General features: G+C 46.6%; 2 long non-coding RNA genes across 2 annotated transcripts in view; one reads left to right on the top strand and one right to left on the bottom strand.

Annotated features, from left to right (window-relative positions):
* The window catches only part of LOC310835366, a 32,717-nt gene extending 25,380 nt beyond the window's left edge, over positions 1-7,337 (top strand). The window contains exons 3-4 of the long non-coding RNA XR_014559603.1: positions 2,377-2,424; positions 6,458-7,337. This is a non-coding gene — a long non-coding RNA (uncharacterized lncRNA). The remainder of the gene's footprint in view (positions 1-2,376; positions 2,425-6,457) is intronic.
* A 9,406-nt stretch (positions 7,338-16,743) lies between these two features.
* LOC310835281 overlaps positions 16,744-20,670 on the bottom strand; it is a 28,886-nt gene continuing 24,959 nt past the window's right edge. The window contains exon 3 of the long non-coding RNA XR_014559500.1: positions 16,744-16,850. This is a non-coding gene — a long non-coding RNA (uncharacterized lncRNA). The remainder of the gene's footprint in view (positions 16,851-20,670) is intronic.

The following is a 20,670-nucleotide window of genomic DNA, read 5'->3' as shown; positions in this document are numbered from 1 at the left end:
TGAAACCCTTTCAGAGAAACTCTTTCAGAGAAGGCTGGGCCAAGGCAGCAGGAGGCAAAGAAGATGGAGTTGAGGACTCTGTGGCTCTCTAGATTTTGCTGGACCACAGATTCCCTAATCCTTGATCGCTGGCCATGTTGACTGAGGCTGACAGATGCTGCAATCCAGCAACATCTGTCTTGAAGAAAGAGTTCTGCACATGGGCAAGGAAATAAGGAGAGAGACAGAGGAGCTTCGAAGCTGGCGGGAGCTAATATTTGGACCTCTAGATGCTGCTGGATCATCTGACCATTGACTGAGATGCACAATCCTGTAGTTTGTTAAGGGTGCTGAGCAGGGTAAACTACAGTCCCAAGGATTCTTTTGGTTGTGCTGTTTTTGTTGTTGTTTATTGAATTTATATACCACCCTATATCCATGGGGTCTCAGTGTTAAATGTATAGTCTTTACATAGTCCGAGCCTCTTGAGAGCCAGTGTGGTGTAGTGGTTAAGAGCAGTAGACTCGTAATCTGGTGAACTGGGTTCGCGTCTCCGCTCCTCCACATGCAGCTGCTGGGTGACCTTGGGCCAGTCACCCTAACCCTAACCTCACTCACCTCACAGAGTGTTTGTTGTGGGGAGGAAGGGAAAGTAGAATGTTAGCCGCTTTGAGACTCCTTCGGGTAGTGATAAAGCCGGATATCAAATCCAAACTACTACTCTTCTTCTTCTTCTTCTTCTTCTTCTTCTTCTTCTTCTTCTTCTTCTTCAAATATCTCATTCCATAGGGAAAAAAGATGCAGGTGGGGAAAGAGGGGGAAAGTGCATTCTGGTTTCAAATTGCGGACTCTGCATTCTGGTTTTTATGTGGTCCCAGCTCTGTTGCTTCTCTCCAAAGGTTCTTATGGGTGACCCATCATTGCCAGATCAGAAGAGTAATTTATTCTGCACACTCTGTCTGTCTCCCTGCTGATGAATTGTTCCCAAATGGAACCTGATTGTCTCAGAGATTTATTCCACCCTGAAAACCCCTTGTGAAAATCTTACAAATAATTCTTGGTGTCTGGTGCCGTGAAAAGTTTGCAGAGAGCATTCAGGTCCGATCGGGTGAGATTTTTGATAGAGCGCTTAAGTCCTACAGGATATTTTTCATCTCTGTTTGGAGGAGACTTAATTACTGTTTTGAAATTTGATGCCAGTGTTTTCGAGCAATGAGGGGCACCGGCCCCTGTTTTATTTTATTTTGAAAAATGTGAATTATTCATGAACCAGCGGGCTGGCTCCTTTCGCTCACTGTCAGAGCCGCTCCACACTTTACACAGCAATTCTGTTTGCTGCGGGTATACTGGCATCTCCTGCAAGGAATGAATGACAGACACGTATCCTTAAATTCCCATTAGCCACAATGGAGGTATGGGGTATTAGGGGAGGGGTGGGTGATATATCTGGCAGCCAAAAAGGTAAAGGTAAAGGGACCCCTGACCATTAGGTCCAGTCGTGACTGACTCTGGGGTTGCGGCGCTCATCTCGCTTTATTGGCCGAGGGAGCCGGCGTACAGCTTCCGGGTCATGTGGCCAGCATGACTAAGCTGCTTCTGGCAAAACAGAGCAGTGCACGGAAATGCCGTTTACCTTCCCGCCAGAGTGGTACCTATTTATCTACTTGCACTTTGATGTGCTTTTGAACTGCTAGGTTGGCAGGAGCAGGGACCGAGCAACAGGAGCTCACCCCGTCATGGGGATTCGAACCGCTGACCTTCTCATCGGCAAGTCCTAGGCTCTGTGGTTTAACCCACAGCGCCACCCACATCCCTTATCTGGCAGCCAAGCAGATGCCAAATGTATCGCTCTGCTTTCCTTTGGACCACATCACCGAGGCCAAGAGTGGGGAGTCTTGTTGTCTGGGCAGCCCAGGACCTCCACACACACTGCCCAGGCTTGCGCCCAGGAGAGAAGGCACACTCCATTGCCTCTCGAGACAGATGGATGCCAACAAGTGCAGGAGTGCCCCTTCAGATGCCCAAAATGCAGTAATATTGGGGAAGCAATGCAGAACAACTGGAAAAGCAAAATTATATGTGGAAAGTCCAGTAAAATTCTGGGAGGTTGACTTCACCCTCAGAGGTGCACTCCACTGTCTATTTTCCCCGTGTGGAGGAAATAGGCCCAGCCTACTGCGGCACCGAGGTTATGGGATGTCCTCCTGAATGAGTCTCACCCAACTCCATTTCTGCTCACCATCTGGCCGGCAGTCAAGACATAATCATTGAAGGGTGTTTTTGAGCTGCCTTATAACTGTATTTTTCTTTCTTTCCAAAAATATGTTGAGGTGGTCTTTTAATCTCCACGGACTGATAACATTTTAAATTTCTGTTTTCTCCTTTCTGTTTTATTAGTTCATTTTGCTCTCTGATGGATTGCATTGTGCGGATTTTGTGAGCCGCGTGAGTATTGTTTAAAATGGAAAAGTAGGTTAAAAGTACCGTGTTATCAACTGTAGTCAATTAATGGCGCAGTGCTATCTCGTTCCTCGGAGAATTGCATAGAACTTAATAGTACACAAAATGGAAATCGTTGGACTGGGCCTCGAATGCTCTTTTTCCGTGAGAAACCCATGCATTTGTCATTAAAAATGAAAACAAAAACCCGCACCCAATTATTGTAAATATCCATCCATTTACTCTTCACCCACTTGCACGGTATTAAAACAAGATTCACATAAATATCCAAGATGCTATGAGTATCAGTGACAATAGGCAAAGGAGAAATAGGGGGCAAAATCCCCCCCCCAATTCCCCTTAAAGGAACTATCACTGGTTATTGGTGAGTTTCTAATAGTAGGGAAATATTGGAGTATAATATGCATTCAGTGAGACCAGTTGTTGTTTAGTCGTGTCTGCCTCTTCGTGACTCCATGGACCAGAGCACGCCAGGCACTCCTGTCTTCCACTGCCTCCCGCACTTTGGTCAAACTCATGCTGGTAGCTTTGAGAACACTATCCAACCATCTCGTCCTCTGTCGTCCACTTCTCCTTGTGCCCTCCATCTTTCCCACCATCAGGGTCTTTTCCGGGGAGTCTTCTCTTCTCATGAGGTGGCCAAAGTCTTGGAGCCTCAGCTTCAGGATCTGTCCTTCCAGTGAGCACTCAGGACTGATTTCCTTCAGAATGGAGAGGTTGGATCTTCTTGCAGTCCATGGGACTCTCAAGAGTCTCCTCCAGCACCAGAATTCAGACCATAACAGACCAGTAGCAGCACACTTACTTTGCATCAGAGGTGTTTGTGTGTGTGGGGGGGGTGGCCCCTTGTCAGGCTGCTACCAATGACTCCCGGCTGGGTCCTGAGAGTGCTGAGTTCTCCCAATGTGGTGCCTGCCAGCATGCCCCCCACCCTCATGCCTCGCCACCGCTACCTGCATGCTGCCAGGCCTGGCCGAGGTGGAGGCGGATGGCGCCACCGGTGCCACCCACCAAGAAGGGAGGAAAGCAGGAAAGTGTCCCAGGGTGGAAACCCCCCACCCCCCCAGCACATTCCTCCACCCAGCTGCCTAATCTACCAGGGGGTGCGACACTTGCCCTGCAACAGCAAGCCATGCTACACCACTGCTTTGTATGCAGAAGTTCCCGTGTTCAGTCCCTGGCATCTTCTGGTGGCACTGGATGAGAGCTCTGCCTGAAACCCTGGAGAGCTGCTGCCACTCACCAATTCTCCTCCCCCCGCCTTCTTTCTTACATTTAGATCTCACCTCTCCTCCAAGGAGCATAGCTGGCATCCCCCCCCCCCATTTTATCGTCACAACCACCCTGTGAAGTTGGTTAGGCTGAGAGTGAGTGACTGGTCCAAGGTCACCTAGTGAACTTCATGTCTGAGTGGGGATTTGATCCCTGGTCTCCCAGGTCCCAGTCCAGCACACTCTAACCACTGCACCACACTGTCTCTCTGTTGACAATATTGAGCGAGATGGACCAATGGTCTGTCTTGGTGTGGCAACTTCTTTTGCCCTGAAATTCAGGGCTCCATGAACAGTTTTATGCAGAAGCAGAAGCTGAAAGACAGTATCCCCCCACCGCTCATTTCCTCACACGTGTCCTAGGCTTTTGCCCTGTCTATTCTGCATTCTTTTATTTTTTTTGCCTGATGCTTCCACTAATTATTTTATTACGTTGTGGATCTGTTCCAGGCATTCTGAGCATTCTTGGCAGCAAATTACTGGCGGTGTGAACGTCGTAGCCTCCAGCTCTTAAATTGGCAGGGTGCAAAAATCGGGTTGAGATCTGTGCTTTTAGATGCGTTTTGGCAAAAAAAATAATAAATGAGAAAGGCTTGCGAGAAGTTCTGTTGGGAGCGTTTAGCCAGAGGTCAGTGGAGCTTCTGACCAAAGTCCACTGAGAGAAAGTAGAGCCAAATGAATGAGAATATTTTTCTGGAGTGCATTTCCTACCCCAGCTTCACTCCGTGGCCTAGTATAGGAATGAATTATCAGACTATAAAGTGGCTGCGGCCATTGCTACCCCTCCCAATGCCCTCCCCGTGTTGTACTGCAAGTTTAATATTCCTGTGAAATTAGCCATCACAGTCAAAAGGCTTTGGGTTATGCCAGCTATTTGCTGGGAGATTCGCATCGCCTCCCTCTTTGGCCCACGCTGAAGAGTAAATAAACTGACAGAGCTCAGCGCGGTGACTCAGACTTTTATCAAGAATTCAAGGAAATGAAGCAGATTCTAATGTATGATTAACCTGGTACAGCAAATATCTCATGTCCTTGCCTATAACCTCCAGGCACCGAGAGTGCGTAACTGCACCAGGGCGGAAGCGAGGAAGTTAGCAATATTTTGCTGTGACCTCCATGGCAGCTCTCTGCTTCTCCCTTCCGTCCCAGGCTGCTCCTGTCTCTGCTTGGCGTAGCCTCCACCTGTTCATGTTTCCTGCTACACACACACACACAAACAGGAGCATTATCTTGCAAATGGCTCCTGAAGATCAGCTTTCCCCCTCTCTGTGTATGATTTTCGTGTGCTCACCCACACCCTCCTGTTTCCCTCTGGTTGCAGTATTAATTACCGTATTTTTTGCTCTATAAGACTCACTTTTTCCCTCCTAAAAAGTAAGGAGAAATGTGTGCGCATCTTATGGAGTGAATGCAGGCTGCGCAGCTATCCCAGAAGCCAGAACAGCAAGAGGGATTGCTGCTTTCACTGCGCAGCAATCCCTCTTGATGTTCTGGCTTCTGAGATTCAGAATATTTATTTTCTTGTCTTCCTCCTCCAAAAACTAGGTGCGTCTTGTGGTCTGGTGCGTCTTATAGAGCGAAAAATACGGTATTTTCTTGCCACTAGGCTTCAGCACCAGGAAACACAGCTTGATGGAATGTCTCGCCTGAATCACTCGTCCTCCACAACACATTTCTCATTTATGACATGGACACAAATACACAAATATGTGTGTACCTGTGCACACACACACACCCTTCAAAAATCCTAGGTAGTGTTATTTGAAGAGCAACTGTAATCAACATATTTCGCTAGTAGGACTACAAGACGTTTTGTAAGGAGAAATATACGAAGTGTTACAAAGTAGAAAAAGATAGAGATATTAATTATGAGATTGAAATGTACTAGGGAAAATAAGAAATGCATACTAAGAGATTTGACTGGAGAATTTTCAGACAGGACTGATGGAAGTCAAAAAAAATGAATAAGATGTAAAAGTATGTTTAATTACTGTTGGAAGTGATATGTTAAAAAACTAATAAAAAATTATATATATATAAATCCTAGGTAGTGTGCAAGAGCACAAAAGCAAAACTTATTCAACCTTCATCATTATGTCTAACAAATGAGGAAATTGAAGCCTTGTGCTTTGGAGATGGGCGTGGTTCTGCCTATTAATACACGTGTGTGTGTGTGTGTGTGTGTGTGTGTGTGTGTGGTGTTATGTACTGAAGTTCTCACCCTGGGCCAGCAGGGGGATACTGTAGATAGTTATGCAAATAAAGGATTGAAAGTGATGTTCAGTGATTGGATAGTTTTAGAAAGTTGTTACAGTAACGTTGTACTGGAGCTCTATATAAGCAGGCTGACTGAACCCTTCAGTTCAGTTCTGCCCTGGCCTGTGAATAAACAAGAGCTGTTTGAAGAATCGCTGTGTCGTCTGATATGTTCACCCACAACTTAACATATGATAAAGGGGTAAAGGGTCCCAGATGTTTACGTCCAGTCAAAGGTGACCCTGAATACATAACATTTGGCATTGACAGCACCACACTCTACCAACTGAGCTACCCAGCTAAAAGAGCTGCTCATAGATGGCTACATTTCCGAGGCAGAGCTGAGGCTATGTTGAGATTTGAACCAAAGACTTTCACAGAGATGCTCACTGGGTAGATTTTAGCACTTATTGCTTAGATTCCATGCAAAATACATAGATTCAGTATCTGGTAGAGTTGCAAGAAATGTATTTTCTCTCTTTTTCTTATAGGAATACATCATAACCAACAATTTCTGCCCAAGAACCGATGTCCCTGTGGTGGGACTGCTCATGCTTGCAATTACCTTGTGTCAAATTTCTACAGGCTGTTACTCAGTGTCACCTAAAATGGTTTCAACGCAGAGCTACCGCTGGGGACATGTGAACCCTGCCACGGAAAGGGCTCGTCCCTTGGTGGTTTGCTTGTTAAATCTGTTGTAGAAAGCGGACGTGCCGGGGCCTGTTGGGGAATGTGACAGTGTGGATGTGCCAAGCATAGCAGCTTCACGAGCCTGTAGCTGAGCTGTTGATGTTTCTGCCTTGAAATGAGTAGCTAATAACTCATTTGCTTGGTCTAGCTGACTGCATTCATTGTCTCACCTGTCATTTACAAATGCTGGGGGGAAGATACTGTTTCAGAATCAATAAAAAGCAGTGAAATGCCCACTAAGTCATGGATATCTATGGAAATTTGGTCCTGGAGATACACTGTGTGCCACCCTCAACTTCCTTTCCAAGTTGAATTTCCTCCTAACTTGCTTTTCCCCATGGCTCCCATTTCCTGTTTCTCTTCACCCCAAGTTTGTGGACCTCTTCTATGCCCCTGGGATGCGGGTGATGCTGTGATCTAAACCACTGAGCCTCTTGGGCTTGCCGATCAGAAGGTCGGCAGTTTGAATCCCCATGATGGGGTGACCTCCCGTTACTCTGTCCCAGCTCCTGCCAACCTAGCAGTTTGAAAGCACATTAGTGCAAGTAGATAAATAGGTACCACTGCGGCAGTAAATGGTAGTTCCATGCACTCTGGTTTCCGTCACAGTGTTCCGTTGCACCAGAAGCGGTTTAGTCATGCTGGCCACATGACCCGGAAAGCTGCCTGTGGACAAACGCTGGTTCCCTTGGCCTGAAAGTGAGATAAGTGAGATGAGTGCTGCAACCCCATAGACACCTTTGACGGGACTTAACCGTCCAGGGATCTGTTTTTATGCCACTGGGAAACCCACCAACCCACCCACAAATGGCTTACTTGACGTCAACCAAAATGGCACTCTTCTGATTGGCGATGCCAGGCCACAACATAGTTTCAAAGCTGAACACTGGAGAGGGAGATTAGAAGGGGCCAAGGTAGGTATTAGCAGTAGGTCCTTTCAAAGCGCTATGGCCCTAACCAGTGCCAGAGGACCCTGTGTACTGATTCTGAGCCTGATCCATTAGAGCAGAATTCCTGAACCTCAGCCCTCCAGATGTTTTGAGACTACAATTCCCATCATCCCTGACCACTGCTCCTGCTAGCTAGGAAACATGGGAGTTGTAGGCCAAAAACATCTGGAGGGCCGAGGTTGAGGAAGCCTGCATTAGGGAGTGGGGAAGAAATTTGGTTTGCTTTACATCTTAAAGAGAACCAGCTGGATTCACACTTCTCCCCGAAACAGTACCCAAGCTGAAACACAGCTATTCTTCAAAATGTTCACCCTTAATTTTTTTTGGAATGTAGTCTTCCAACTAAACGATGGGTACAAAACTGACCCTTGGGGAAAGTGCGGATTAAAAATGCATCTATCATTAACATACAGAAAACTGCTGCATCAGGGAAAATTAATTGATGAAATGTATGTCAAAGAAAGTGTGCACGGAAATGCTGATGTATTTTTGACTTTTAAAAAAAAGTGCAGAAATGTGGCAAACTGGGAAATGATTGAAAAATGAGAAACTGGGACAAATCAAAATTGACATATTCATTCATATTCATTGGTTCATTGACATATTCATTCATCCCTACATCACCTCTGCTTACTGACAGTTGCAGCCTAGCTTCAGCCCCTCACTCTTCCCAAGGTCCCCAGGGTCTGGGTTCAATGGGATCCTGACAGGTTCCTAGAGGGGGAGGGGACTGACTGCACAATGAGCAGAGTTTGTGTGTTTTGTTCACCTCAGACTCTAGAGAAGATGTTCCACTGTTGCCTTTTCAGGACAGGAATTATGCTGGCATTAGAGGACTGTCTTCAGACATCTTCTGAAGGTTGTATAGTTGGTCATCTTCTTGGCTCAGGTGTCGCATAACGCAAACCCTCCAACATTTCTCCAATGACAATAACAACATCCTAAGGAAAAGGGGACGTGGGTGGCGCTGTGGGTTAAACCACAGTCCCTAGGACTTGCCATCAGAAGGTCGGCGGTTCAAATCCCTGTGACGGGGTGAGCTCCCATTGCTCGGTCCCTGCTCCTGCCAACCTAGCAGTTCGAAAGCACGCCAGTGCAAGTAGATAAATAGGTACTGCTCCAGTGGAAAGGTAAATGGCATTTCCGTGCGCTGCTCTGGTTCGCCAGAAGTGGCTTAGTCGTGCTGGCCACATGACCCGGAAACAGTACGCCGGCTTCCTCGGCCAATAAAGCGAGATGAGCGCCGCAACCCCAGAGTCGGCCATGATTGGACCTAATGGTCAGGGTTCCCTTTACCTTTACTAAGGAAAAGTGGGACATTCTGGGATCAAATAAGAAACTGTGACAGCTTCTGTAAATCCTAGACTGTCCTTGGAAAATAGGGAGACTTGGAGGGTCTACATTTCGAAGCTCCATAATAATAATAATAATAATAATAATAATAATATATTTATACCCTGCCCATATAAAAGGTAAAGGTACCCCTGCCCGTATGGGCCAGTCTTGCCAGACTCTAGGGTTGTGCGCTCATCTCACTCTATAGGCCGGGAGCCAGCGCTGTCCGCAGACACTTCCGGGTCACGTGGCCAGCATGACAAGCTGCATCAGGCGAGCCAGCGCAGCACACGGAACGCTGTTTACCTTCCCGCTAGTGAGCGGTCCCTATTTATCTACTTGCACCCGGAGGTGCTTTCGAACTGCTAGGTTGCCAGGCGCTGGGACCGAGCGACGGGAGCGCACCCCGCCGCGGGGATTCGAACCGCCAACCTTTCGATTGGCAAGTCCTAGGCGCTGAGGCTTTAACCCACAGCGCCACCCACGTCCCTACCCCTGCCCATATGGCAGCTCCCAAAAAACATGATAAAACATCAAACATTAAAAACTTCCCTAAACAGGGTTGCCTTCAGATGTTGAATACAATATTGTAGTAAAAGCAATCATGAAACTTATGGCAAACATGCTATGTTGTGATAGTATGGAGCATACTGGTTGCTAAGCATGCAAATGTGAATGAGATCAAGATAGGAATTGCTGTTATGTCAGCTGGTGCCACAGAAGTAACGGTGGCTCTCTAAAGCAGGAGAATGCAGTCCTGTTCTAAGGGGGAGAAGCCATGATTACTGAGTATTCTCTCCCAGGTGAGGTATTAATATAGAGTGCCATGGCATGCAGAAGAAGAAGCATGTTGGATCAGGTCAGAGGTCACCTCGCAGGTGGGCACCATTGCCATTATAAGTTGGATTGTGGGGAGGGGAGGTGCGGCCATCAGCTGCCCCTCCAGGAACTGGGTATTCCGTAAAAGGAATCTGGGGGTCCTGGATCTCGTCCGAAGTCCGCTTGAGGGGCTACGGCCATGCCAGGACCACAGGAACCCCGGGGTGAGCTTAGGTTGGTCCTCATCGACCTAGTTCCCTCGTTTGGTTTACCCCATTGGACAATCGCCCTGAGAGGTGGAGCCAGTTATAGTGGGGAGTCAATGCCTAAGCCAATACCGCTCACGTGATTGTATTTCAATAAAGTTGTGGCCAAAAATTTTGCCCAATAACTTAAACTAATACAAGTGTCCGTGTGTATTTATTTTGGGGGTGGGTCTTGGGGCCTCGAGACGCAATTGTAGTTCAACAACATCTGGGGACCCGGAGGTTGAGAAAGGCTGCTCTAGAAGAATAGAGCTGGTCCTCACATACTCTGCCCAGTGTATGAAGCTGCTCCTTCCTTCTATCTCAAGCTCCATGCTGTTCATTTTCACTTGGGGTGAGCCCAGAGTTTTACTATTATGAGTGAGAGAGGGAAGAAAGCCCCACTCTCCACTATTATATTCATAATTTGATAAGCCCCTCTCCCCACTTTCCTCCCTCTCCATGCTCCCTCTGTTCTGTTATTGAACTGAAGGTAGCCTCAATCAGTCAGCAAACAAGCCATAGATGGAGGCGGGCATCGCAGTGCCTACTGTGGCAGAGCTTGATCTTAAGGAACCATCAGGATTACAGATCATTGCCTGGCTGAATGATGTCTTTCCTGGAGGAAGCTTATTAACGATGCTGCACTCTGAGGCTTGGCTTCGAGTAATAATTCTTTTAGCTGCACAAGGGAGCTTGTCACTGCAATCATACTTCTTCACCGCAGGAGCCGAGTAGGACCTTCCATGTGAATCGAAGAGCAAGCCACTTATCTCCTGTAACTAACTCTGTGTTGGCCATTTCCATAAAGAAAGTTTTCATTTCCTTCCTTGCCTCTGGAAACCATATTTTTAAATGTTGAAACCTGTGACCCTCCAGACATTGTGGGACTGGAGCTGATGGAAGGTGTAGTTTAATTTCTACTTTAAAAGACCAGTACATATTCCAGTGCTTGGGGTTCCCTAGCCCTCCAGATATTTGGACTGAATATGAGGAAATATGAGGAAAGCTGAAGCACTCCTTAACAGCAGGGCCTCTGGTATTATTTACAATACCTCTATATCTGGCTGGGGCAGCGGGGATAGTATAGCATCAATAGGAGTATAGCATCTAGATCAAGGGAAGTAATAGTGCCACTGTATTCTGCTCTGGTCAGACCTCACCTGGAGTACTGTGTCCAGTTCTGGGCACCACAGTTCAAGAAGGACACTGACAAACTGGAACGTGTCCAGAGGAGGGCAACCAAAATGGTCAAAGGCCTGGAAACGATGCCTTATGAGGAACGGCTAAGGGAGCTGGGCATGTTTAGCCTGGAGAAGAGGAGGTTAAGGGGTGATATGATAGCCATGTTCAAATATATAAAAGGATGTCACATAGAGGAGGGAAAAAGTTTGTTTTCTGCTGCTCCAGAGAAGCGGACACGGAGCAATGGATCCAAACTACAAGAAAGAAGATTCCACGTAAAGATTAGGAAGAACTTCCTGACAGTAAGAGCTGTTCGACAGTGGAATTTGCTGCCAAGGAGTGTGGTGGAGTCTCCTTCTTTGGAGGTCTTTAAGCAAAGGCTTGACAACCATATGTCAGGAGTGCTCTGATGGTGTTTCCTGCTTGGCAGGGGGTTGGACTCGATGGCCCTTGGGGTCTCTTCCAACTCTATGATTCTATGATTCTAACTTTTCTGAAAATCGACATGGCTTGTTGCAGAATGATGTTTTTATAGTGCCTTAAATTATTTCCATTCTGTTCTGTTGACGAAACAGCTGGCTTGCTATTGCAACAGATAGTTAAAGCTATGAAAGAAGCATTTCAACTTGTTTAGAAAACTTAATTTTAAGCATTTGTGATTTAAAGAATTGGGGAATTTTACTTCCTCAGAGTTAGGAAAGGATGATTTTGTCAGTTTTGGTTTCTTTCAGTTCTAATTTTTCCAATCATAAATTCAGTCCTCTACATTTCTGCAGCAGTTTACAAATTTGTTTACATTTAAAAAATAATAATAATAAATCATCATGAAAACTCATTAGCATCTTTCTTCTAATTTCTTCTAACCCAGACATTTTTGCACGCAATCCCCCCATTACATTGCATTTTAATGTGCTGTTTTCATTCATTTTAAGAGAGTTTTCTGTTTTTATGATGAATTTTAATTGTTCTTGTTCTCTGTGTGGTTCTTAAAAAACATTCTTTGCACACCACTTAGAAATTCTGAATATTATACGGTACAGTTGTACCTCAGAAGTCAAACGCCTTGTGACTCGAACTTTTTTGCTCCCGAATGCCACAAATCCGGAAGTGAGTGTTCCACTTTGTGAACGTTTTTTGAAACCTGTACCTCTGACGCGGGTTCCTGCAGCCAATCAGAAACCACGCCTTGGCTTCCGAATGTTTTGAAAGTAAAACAGACTTCCAGAACGGATTCCATTTGACTTCTGAGGTACGACTGTATAACTGTATGAACATCTGAAATGAAAATAAATTATTCACACTTTTCTTTAAAATACCATATTTTTTGCTCTATAAGACTCACTTTTTCCATCCTAAAAAGTAAGGGGAAATGTGTGTGCGTCTTATGGAGCGAATGAAGGCTGCACAGCTATCTCAGAAGCCAGAACAGCAAGAGGGATCGCTGCGCAGTGAAAGCAGCAATCCCTCTTGCTGTTCTGGCTTCTGAGATTCAGAGTATTTTTTTTCTTGTTTTCCTCCTCCAAAAATTAGGTGTGTCTTGTGGTCTGGTGCGTCTTATAGAGCGAAAAATACGGTACTTAGAAGCAGAGGGCTTTGCCTGTGCAGCTATCCCAGAAGCCAGAACAACAAGAGGGATCGCTGCGCAGTGAAAGCAGCAATCCCTCTTGCTGTTCTGGCTTCTGAGATTCAGAATATTTTTTTCTTGTTTTCCTCCTCCAAAAACTAGGTGTGTCTTGTGGTCTGGTGCGTCTTATAGAGTGAAAAATACGGTATACATTTTAGCACACATTGTTTGGTTAGACAACTATAGTGCAAAATCTGGAGAAATGGGAATTTGAAGGACAGCTGTGTGTTAGTTCGTAAAGTGTGAATTTTCTCACTAAAATGCAAACAAGCTAAAAATTTATCTTCCCTGTCCTCACACAGTGTGCAAGATAAGAAGCTGGGCTACAGAGCAGGGAGAGGCAGTTCTGTGGCCCAGGACCAAACTATTTCATGCTGGGAATGGATCGGTCCAGAGATGGGCGTGGCCAACCCTGCTGGTCAGTTTCCTTTTTCTCATCCATCTTCTTCAGCCTCCTTGACACCCGCTCAACTACCTTCTTCCAAAGATGTTAGCTGTCAGCTACAGTTTGCCTGCTTGACTAAGCATCTGCTCAAACATGCCCCAGACTGACGGATCTTTCTGACTTGCTTCCCTCTGAGGCTTTTGTCGGGGGAGGCTGCCAAGGATGGCAGCCTGGGAAATCAAAGCAAAGAAAGCTCACATTGAAAGGGGGACCCATTTTTACATCTCCTTGCTTCTGTTTGCTTTCCAGCGAGCCGGCCTTTGATACCGCCAACGGGTGGCAAAGGCGAGGGGGACAGAGGCTGTAGTCCTTGCGTGCTGTTGGGTCATTGTCCTTATGTCATTGGCTGGAAGAGGGATCACAATGAATGTTCCATGCAGCAATTTTTATCAGAGCCAGAGGTGGCTTGCTGGGGGTCTGGGGTGGGGTGGAGAGCCGGTGTGGTGTAGTGGTTAAGAGCACTGGACTCATAATCTGGTGAACCGGGTTCGATTCCCCACTCCTCCACATGCAGCTGCTGGGTGACCTTGGGCCAGTCACACTTCCCTCTGAAGTCTCTCAGCCTCACTCGCCTCACAGAGTGTTTGTTGTGGGGGAGGAAGGGAAGGAAGAATGTTAGCCGCTTTGAGACTCCTTCGGGTAGTGATAAAGCGGGATATCAAATCCAAACTCTTCTTCTTCTCTGCTGGTTGCCTGGCAGGTGGGTTGTGGTTGCTTACTGGGAGGGTGTCAGGGACTGGGCAGAGGAAGAAAGGTGGAGACTGCCTCCCCAGCCTGACCTTTCCAGAGAAGAAGGAGACAGTTCAGAATTACAACAGGGAGGGAGGTCACCAGCTCAGAGGCAAATGAGGGGGGAAACTGGGAAATAATGGGAGAGGAGGAGGAGGAGGAGGCACCAGGGCAGGGACAGCTGACACAGTGTCTTTAGAAAGCATTCCAGAGTCCCCCCCCAGAACATGGTTGGTCCTTGAAAGTAGGAGAGCAAAGAGCTCAAAGGCAGAAGGCATTTTCCAGCACCCATAGCGATGATTCATGAGGAAGTGGGAGAGACAGAGCGGGTGGGGTTTCACTCATAGCAACGCCATTATTCCAATAGGCCACATTCCCACACCTCTCTGTGAATATTGAATAAACTCAGATGGTAAGGGCTTTTCCTTGTCTTGTCCGTTCCTGGCAACCTGCCGTCGGGGTTGGTTCCTCTGCCACCTGACAGAGGGGGACAAGCAAGCAGGCAGGAAGGTTGATGAAGTGCAAATGCCCTGGCAGAGCCAATGCAGTACTCCTGCCAGAGTGACTGCACCGCGCTGACCTCGCCACCATCTTGCTCCCTCCTGGTAAGTAACAGCAACCCACAAGTCTGCTATGATGCAGCGCTGTTCCCCATGGCCAATACCTTCTTTTAATGTTTACTCAGAAGTTAGTCCCATTCACACGGATCACGTTCACAACCCAAGCATCCACTGTACATTGAAGTCATCCTTTTCTTTGATTTTATTTTTGCTGAGATTTTAGCCATTTGTTATTTTTTAAAGCCCTAATAGAATGTACCAGGCAAATCCCGCAGTAGCCATATGAAAAGATTCAGAGGTGCCACGTTGCCCGCAAGATTGTGGGGACCGTCATGCAGGTGCAATATGTGCAGGGCTACCTGAAATGCGGGCCTTGCCCCCTTAAAACAAATATTGAGGAGACCGAGGTACCTTTGGCCCCCTAGAAGCACACCTGAAAAGACACCCCCATGCCCAAAACCACACTCCTCCAGAACCCCTTTTGTAAAAGGTGATGGCTACCTTGCAAGAGAGGATTTTCTGCACATTGCAGATGTTTGCAGTATCAGTGGATCGAGGCAATCCAATATCTTATGGTATATCATAGCTGTCAACTTACAGATTTGAAAATAAGGGATCAGCAGCCAAAATAAGGAGTTTTCCAAGCACAGGTATGTTCAACTTCTGAGCCCCTCCAAGCCAAAGGCAGAAAGCCCAGCCAGCAGCCAAACAAAGCCTCAAGCGGTGGTTCCCACAGCACAGCAACCCGACAAAGGGAATGCAGCAAGGAAAACCACTGTCACCTCTCCGCTGGGAAGCGCTGAGCAAAGGCAGGTCCCCAGGCAACGCGGCTGATTTGATCAGCAGAAGGCATGCAAGCTCCATCCCCCAGTCGTTCTTAGACTTCTTATTGGGTGAGCAACGCAGCCAAGCAACACAGTTGGAGCCTCCCTCCTCCCTGGCCGGCAGGGAGGGAGGGAGAGGAGCTGCTTCCTTTGAAACCTGGGAAACCTTATTGATAAGGGACATCATCAATAAGGGACAGCAGCAGGACACGGCACTGGGATAAGGGACTTGCCTGCCAAATAAGGGACGGTTGACAGCTATGGGTACACCACCTGTTTTGCATTCAGAAAGTGTCTATAATAAGCTACGGCCCAGCAATCTGGCAGGATTTCTTCATTACAGCACTCCAAACATCCCATCACTTTAAAAGAAAATAACAAGCAGAGCAAGGAACTCAAGGAGCAGAATGAACCAGCAAGTGACCTCATACAAATTACGATCATCCCAGTATGTAAATATGTTTCATATACCTGACATCTGTCATGCGCCAGAATGTTTTTTTAAAATATTCACCAAGAAATAAACCATATTGGAGGAAACAAGTCCTTCCTTCCTTTCCCTCCCCTCCCCTTTTGCCACCTTTGCAAAAGTCAAAGCTGATGAGTTCATGTCTCCACCTGGGCCATTTCCTAGATCCCATTGCATAATGGGAATGGACTCAGTAAGTAGCTATACAACCTTTGGAAGACATCTGAAGGCAGTCCTATAAAAGGAAGCTTTTAAAATGTTAAATGTTTTATTAAGTTTTTCTATATGTTGGAAGCTGTCCAGAATGGCTGAGGCAACCCAGTCAGATGGGTATTATTATTATTATTATTATTATTATTATTATTATTATTATTATATTTTATTGAATAGGTAAAGGTAAAGGGACCCCTGACCATTAGGTCCAGTTGTGGCTGACTCTGGGGTTGCGGCGCTCATCTTGCTTTATTGGCCGAGGGAGCCGGCGTACAGCTTCCGGGTCATGTGGCCAGCATGACTAAGCCGCTTCTGGCGAACCAGAGCAGCGCACGGAAACGCCATTTCCCTTCCCGCTGGAGCGGTACCTATTTATCTACTTGCACTTTGACATGCTTTTGAACTGCTAGGTTGGCAGGAGCAGGGACTGAGCAACGGGAGCCCACCCCGTCGCGGGGATTTGAACCGCCGACCTTCTGATCGGCAAGCCCTAGGCTCTGTGGCTTAATCCACAGCGCCACCCGTGTCCCTATTTTATTGAATAAGATGTCCCAATTTTCATCGGGGAAATGTTGGAGGGTATGTTATGGTACAGACTTTCTTTTCCAGGATCACTTAAATAAGTATATGGTGTTTGTATATCATGAAACGTTCACCCTCAGTCAGAAAAAATCTTGAGCAAGTTTTTGGGGTGCTCTTCCAGATGAGACTGTTGTCATGTACTCACCTTGCCTTATTCACTGAATTTTCCACAGAGCCCAGTTCGTAAATTGCTCCTGTTCATAAAACAAGTTGCCTTTAAAAAAAGAAAGAAAAAACGGAGGCTGTAATTCATTGTCTGTCGTGTCACAAGTAAAAAATATATAATTTCCCCCAAAAAATCCTGGCAGGGGGAACAAAGCACAGCTTGGGAGGGGGCGATGCCTCATTTGTCCCAACCTGGCCACAGTGCTAAATGGACTGCTTTCGTTCAGCCAAGTAACTTGAGTTCTTATTTAGTATTTTTCTGTTGTGAACCGCCCTGTGACCTTCTGAGAAAGGGCGGCAAACAAATTGAATATACGAATAATAAAATAAATACGTCCCTCTTTATGATCTCAAATAACCAGAAAGTGAAGGAATACCAGTCAAGCCTTAAAGTGTGTGCACAAATGAATTTCCATTCTCTCAAAACGAAGAAACACCTCCTGTTTAAGCATGTAGGTCATTGCTTGCGCCAAGCTGTGGCATAACAGAACGATGTGAATTCTGGAGATAAGACCCTTTATGGCAACAGAATGGTTCTGGACCAAACGTGTTAGATGGAATAAAGGGCTTGGAAACTAGATGAGACAAACTTTTGATTCTTCTGCGGAAAGCTGTGGCTCAGAAGTCCTCCAAGTACTGAAAACTATGACCCTTTACATTTTTCTGCAAATCCTCTTACTTTTATCTCCTGGCCTCAGTGCTATCGATGGAGGTACAGGTGGCACCGGCGATTTGGAGTGCCTTTGACCAGCTTAGGCTGGTTCTCCAGCTGTAGCCCTTTTTGGAGAAAGTAGACCTAGTCTCCTTTACACAAGGGGCATTCACATCCAGACAAGATTACTGAAATATGTTATACTTTCAAAACCCTTTTCGGAAACTCCAGCTGGTACAGAATGCAGCCAGTTTCCCTTCCCGCCACAGCAGTACCTATTTATCTACTTGCACTGGTGTGTTTTCAAACTGCTAGGTTGGCAGGAGCTGGGACAGAGGAAAAGAAGCTCACCCCATTGCGGGGATTTGAACTGCCAACCTTCTGATCAGCAAGCCCAAGTGGTTCAGTGGTTTAGACCACAGCGACGCCTGCTTTCCGTATTCCCAGTATGAAATATGCACAAGCCAAGAGAGAAAAGGTGAGACCACCTTTACCCAATTTACAGATCAAACTTTTCCTAGTTATGTTGGGAAGTTGTTTGTCCCATATAGAGCTCACCAACTTGCCATATCATTTCGCTAATTGCTTTAGGGGAACTGCAACCAGCAAACTAAAAAATCGTTTATTTATATATGTAGGGAACCCCGCCCTTCAATAAGTACCCAAGACCGAAAGATAAATTTTGGATGGGCGTTCTTAGTGAACAGTTTTACAATACCAGTTCAAATGATGATTTGACCAAGCAGCTAAATCTTTCTTTACAGTCCCGAAGGATCATAATTCTTCTAGCCTAGTTGGGATTCAGAAGTGATTATGTTAATGCATAGGTAGCTCAATGGCTTTGCCGTCTGTTGAAAAGCAAATTGTAGTTGCAAACATCCCTGTGTCTCAATCCGAGTTGTGACATTCAATATTTTCTGACTTGAAATGATTTATTTTGAGGCCAGAGACTGCACCATATTGATTAAGTCCCAACACAACTGCTGGTAATGATCTTTCAAGATGAGATAAATAGAAAATCATATCATCAGCATAAAGTGCAATTTTGTGGGATGTATTTTCAATTGCCTGTCAGCTCTCATGGTCAAAACAACGTCTGCTTTTAAGGTGCACAGAACTGCCAAGAAGAGGAAAACCCCAATGGGTACCCCTATTCAGTGCTTTTTAAAAAAATAAAAATAGTTGCTGATACAGTGGTACCTCAAGTTACAGAGCTTCAGGTTACAGACGCTTCAGGTTACAGACTCCGCTAACCCAGAAATAGTACCTCGGATTAAGAACTTTGCTTCAGGATGAGAACAGAAATCGCACGGCGGCAGTGGGAGGCCCCATTAGCTAAGGTGGTACCTCAGGTTAAGAACAGTTTCAGCTTAAGAACGGACCTCCGGAACGAATTAAGTTCATAACCCGAGGTACCACTGTACTCATTATGAAGTTGTTACAGTAAGTGCCACACTTTTAAACAAAAGGAGGTGCTAGTACTGCGTACCCTTAAGCACTGCCCCATTTGAAAAAAACCTTTGGGATGTCCACCCATTGATAATTGATTGCTTTAAGACTGGTGATAGAAAAACCATACTAAAATCTAAGCATTGTATTCTACATGGAGTGCTGCAACAGCCTCTGCCAATCTGGTTCCCTCCAGATGTGTTGGACAACAACTCAGCATCTTCTGGCTGGGGCTTTTGGGAATTGTTGTCCAAAACATCTGAGAGGCACCAGGTTGGCCAAGGCTGTATGTCCAACTCTGCCGAATGCCTTGTCAGCATCTGTTGACAGGAAGGAATAAGGGAATTGGGTTTTGTTTCACTGAATAAATTATGGAAAGTGTCCTCCTGACAGAGTCCATCTGCTGCTGCTAAGAAGTAAGTCCACCTTGAGTTGTTATGCATCAACAAATGTATTAATTCAATTTGCAAGGATTGCGGTAAATGTTTTTGCATCTTGATTCACTGAAGCAATATGTTTCTAGATGAGTCTCTAGACCTAAGATATTATTATTAAGATGAAATATGATGGAGGGGGGGGGCCTCTCCAGACTGGAGGGTGGTTTTTTTTTTGCAAATGTATCATTGACACAACAAGAGTGCATTAGTGGTGAATTTTACTGGACTGTCCACATATAATTCTGCTTTTTTCAGTTGTTCTGCATTGCTTCCCGAATATTACTGCTGTGCTGGGCCCGGGGGTTAACGGTCCAGTTCCGATCCTGAATACAAGGGTTCCGCGAGGAGTCAGTCCGACAGGGCCAAGGCAGGACATAAGGCAGGAAACCAGGCAAGGTCAGGCACAGGGTCTCAGGCAGGTTCTAGCAAACAGCAATGTTGCTCCCGCAACCTGGGGCGGGGTCCGACAGCCTTTTATCTTTGTCGGGGTAATGGCCGGTCCTGATCCCCCGGTGACTCACCTCCCTGTCTCGCCCAAAGGCAAGCACTCCTCCTGCAAGTACTCAGGTCTCCCCTTCTCTCAGACCTCAGTCTCTGCAGCTTGGGAGATGTCAGTGGGTTACTAGACCCAGGGGTCGCCTCAGCCTCTCCTGACCCAATTGGTAGAAGAGAAGCTGTAAGTGATTGCTCGGCTGAAGGCAACAAGGTAATCCCCGCTTCTGGAGCCAGGGCAGGCTCAGGCCCCTGACTCGCCCCAGCTGGTGCTTGTTGCAGGGGAACCTGTGCTCTTCAGAATCAGGCCCCAGACTCAGTTCAGACGCCGCCTGAGGCAAAGGATTGGGTGCAGACTGAGACTCCTCTGGTTCTGAGTCCGAGCCCGGATCCCAGGCCATCACAACTGCATTTTTGTCATCTGAAGGAGCACTGTTGCACTTGCTGGTATCCATCTGTCATGAGAGACAATGGAGTGTGCCTTCTCTCTGGGGCGCAAGCCTGAGCAGTGTGCATGGAGGTCCTGGGCTGCCCAGAAGACAAGACCGTCCTCTTGGCCTCATTGATGTGGTCCAAAGAAAAGCAGAGTAATATATTTGTCACCAGCCTGGCCACAGGAGTGGTACAATATGGTGTAGGATTTACTCCTTAGAGAGGGACGCGGGTGGTGCTGTGGGTAAAACCTCAGCGCCTAGGACTTGCCGATCGCATGGTCGGCGGTTTGAATCCCCGTGGCGGGGTGCGTTCCCATCATTCGGTCCCAGCGCCTGCCAACCTAGCAGTTCGAAAGCACCTCTGGGTGCAAATAGATAAATAGGGACCGCTTACCAGCGGGAAGG

Source organism: Podarcis gaigeae (genome assembly GCF_964106915.1).
Source record: "Podarcis gaigeae genome assembly, chromosome: 17".
NCBI lineage: Eukaryota > Metazoa > Chordata > Lepidosauria > Squamata > Lacertidae > Podarcis > Podarcis gaigeae.
Note: the sequence above shows the minus strand (reverse complement) of the source record. Positions and strands in the feature narration are given on the sequence as shown.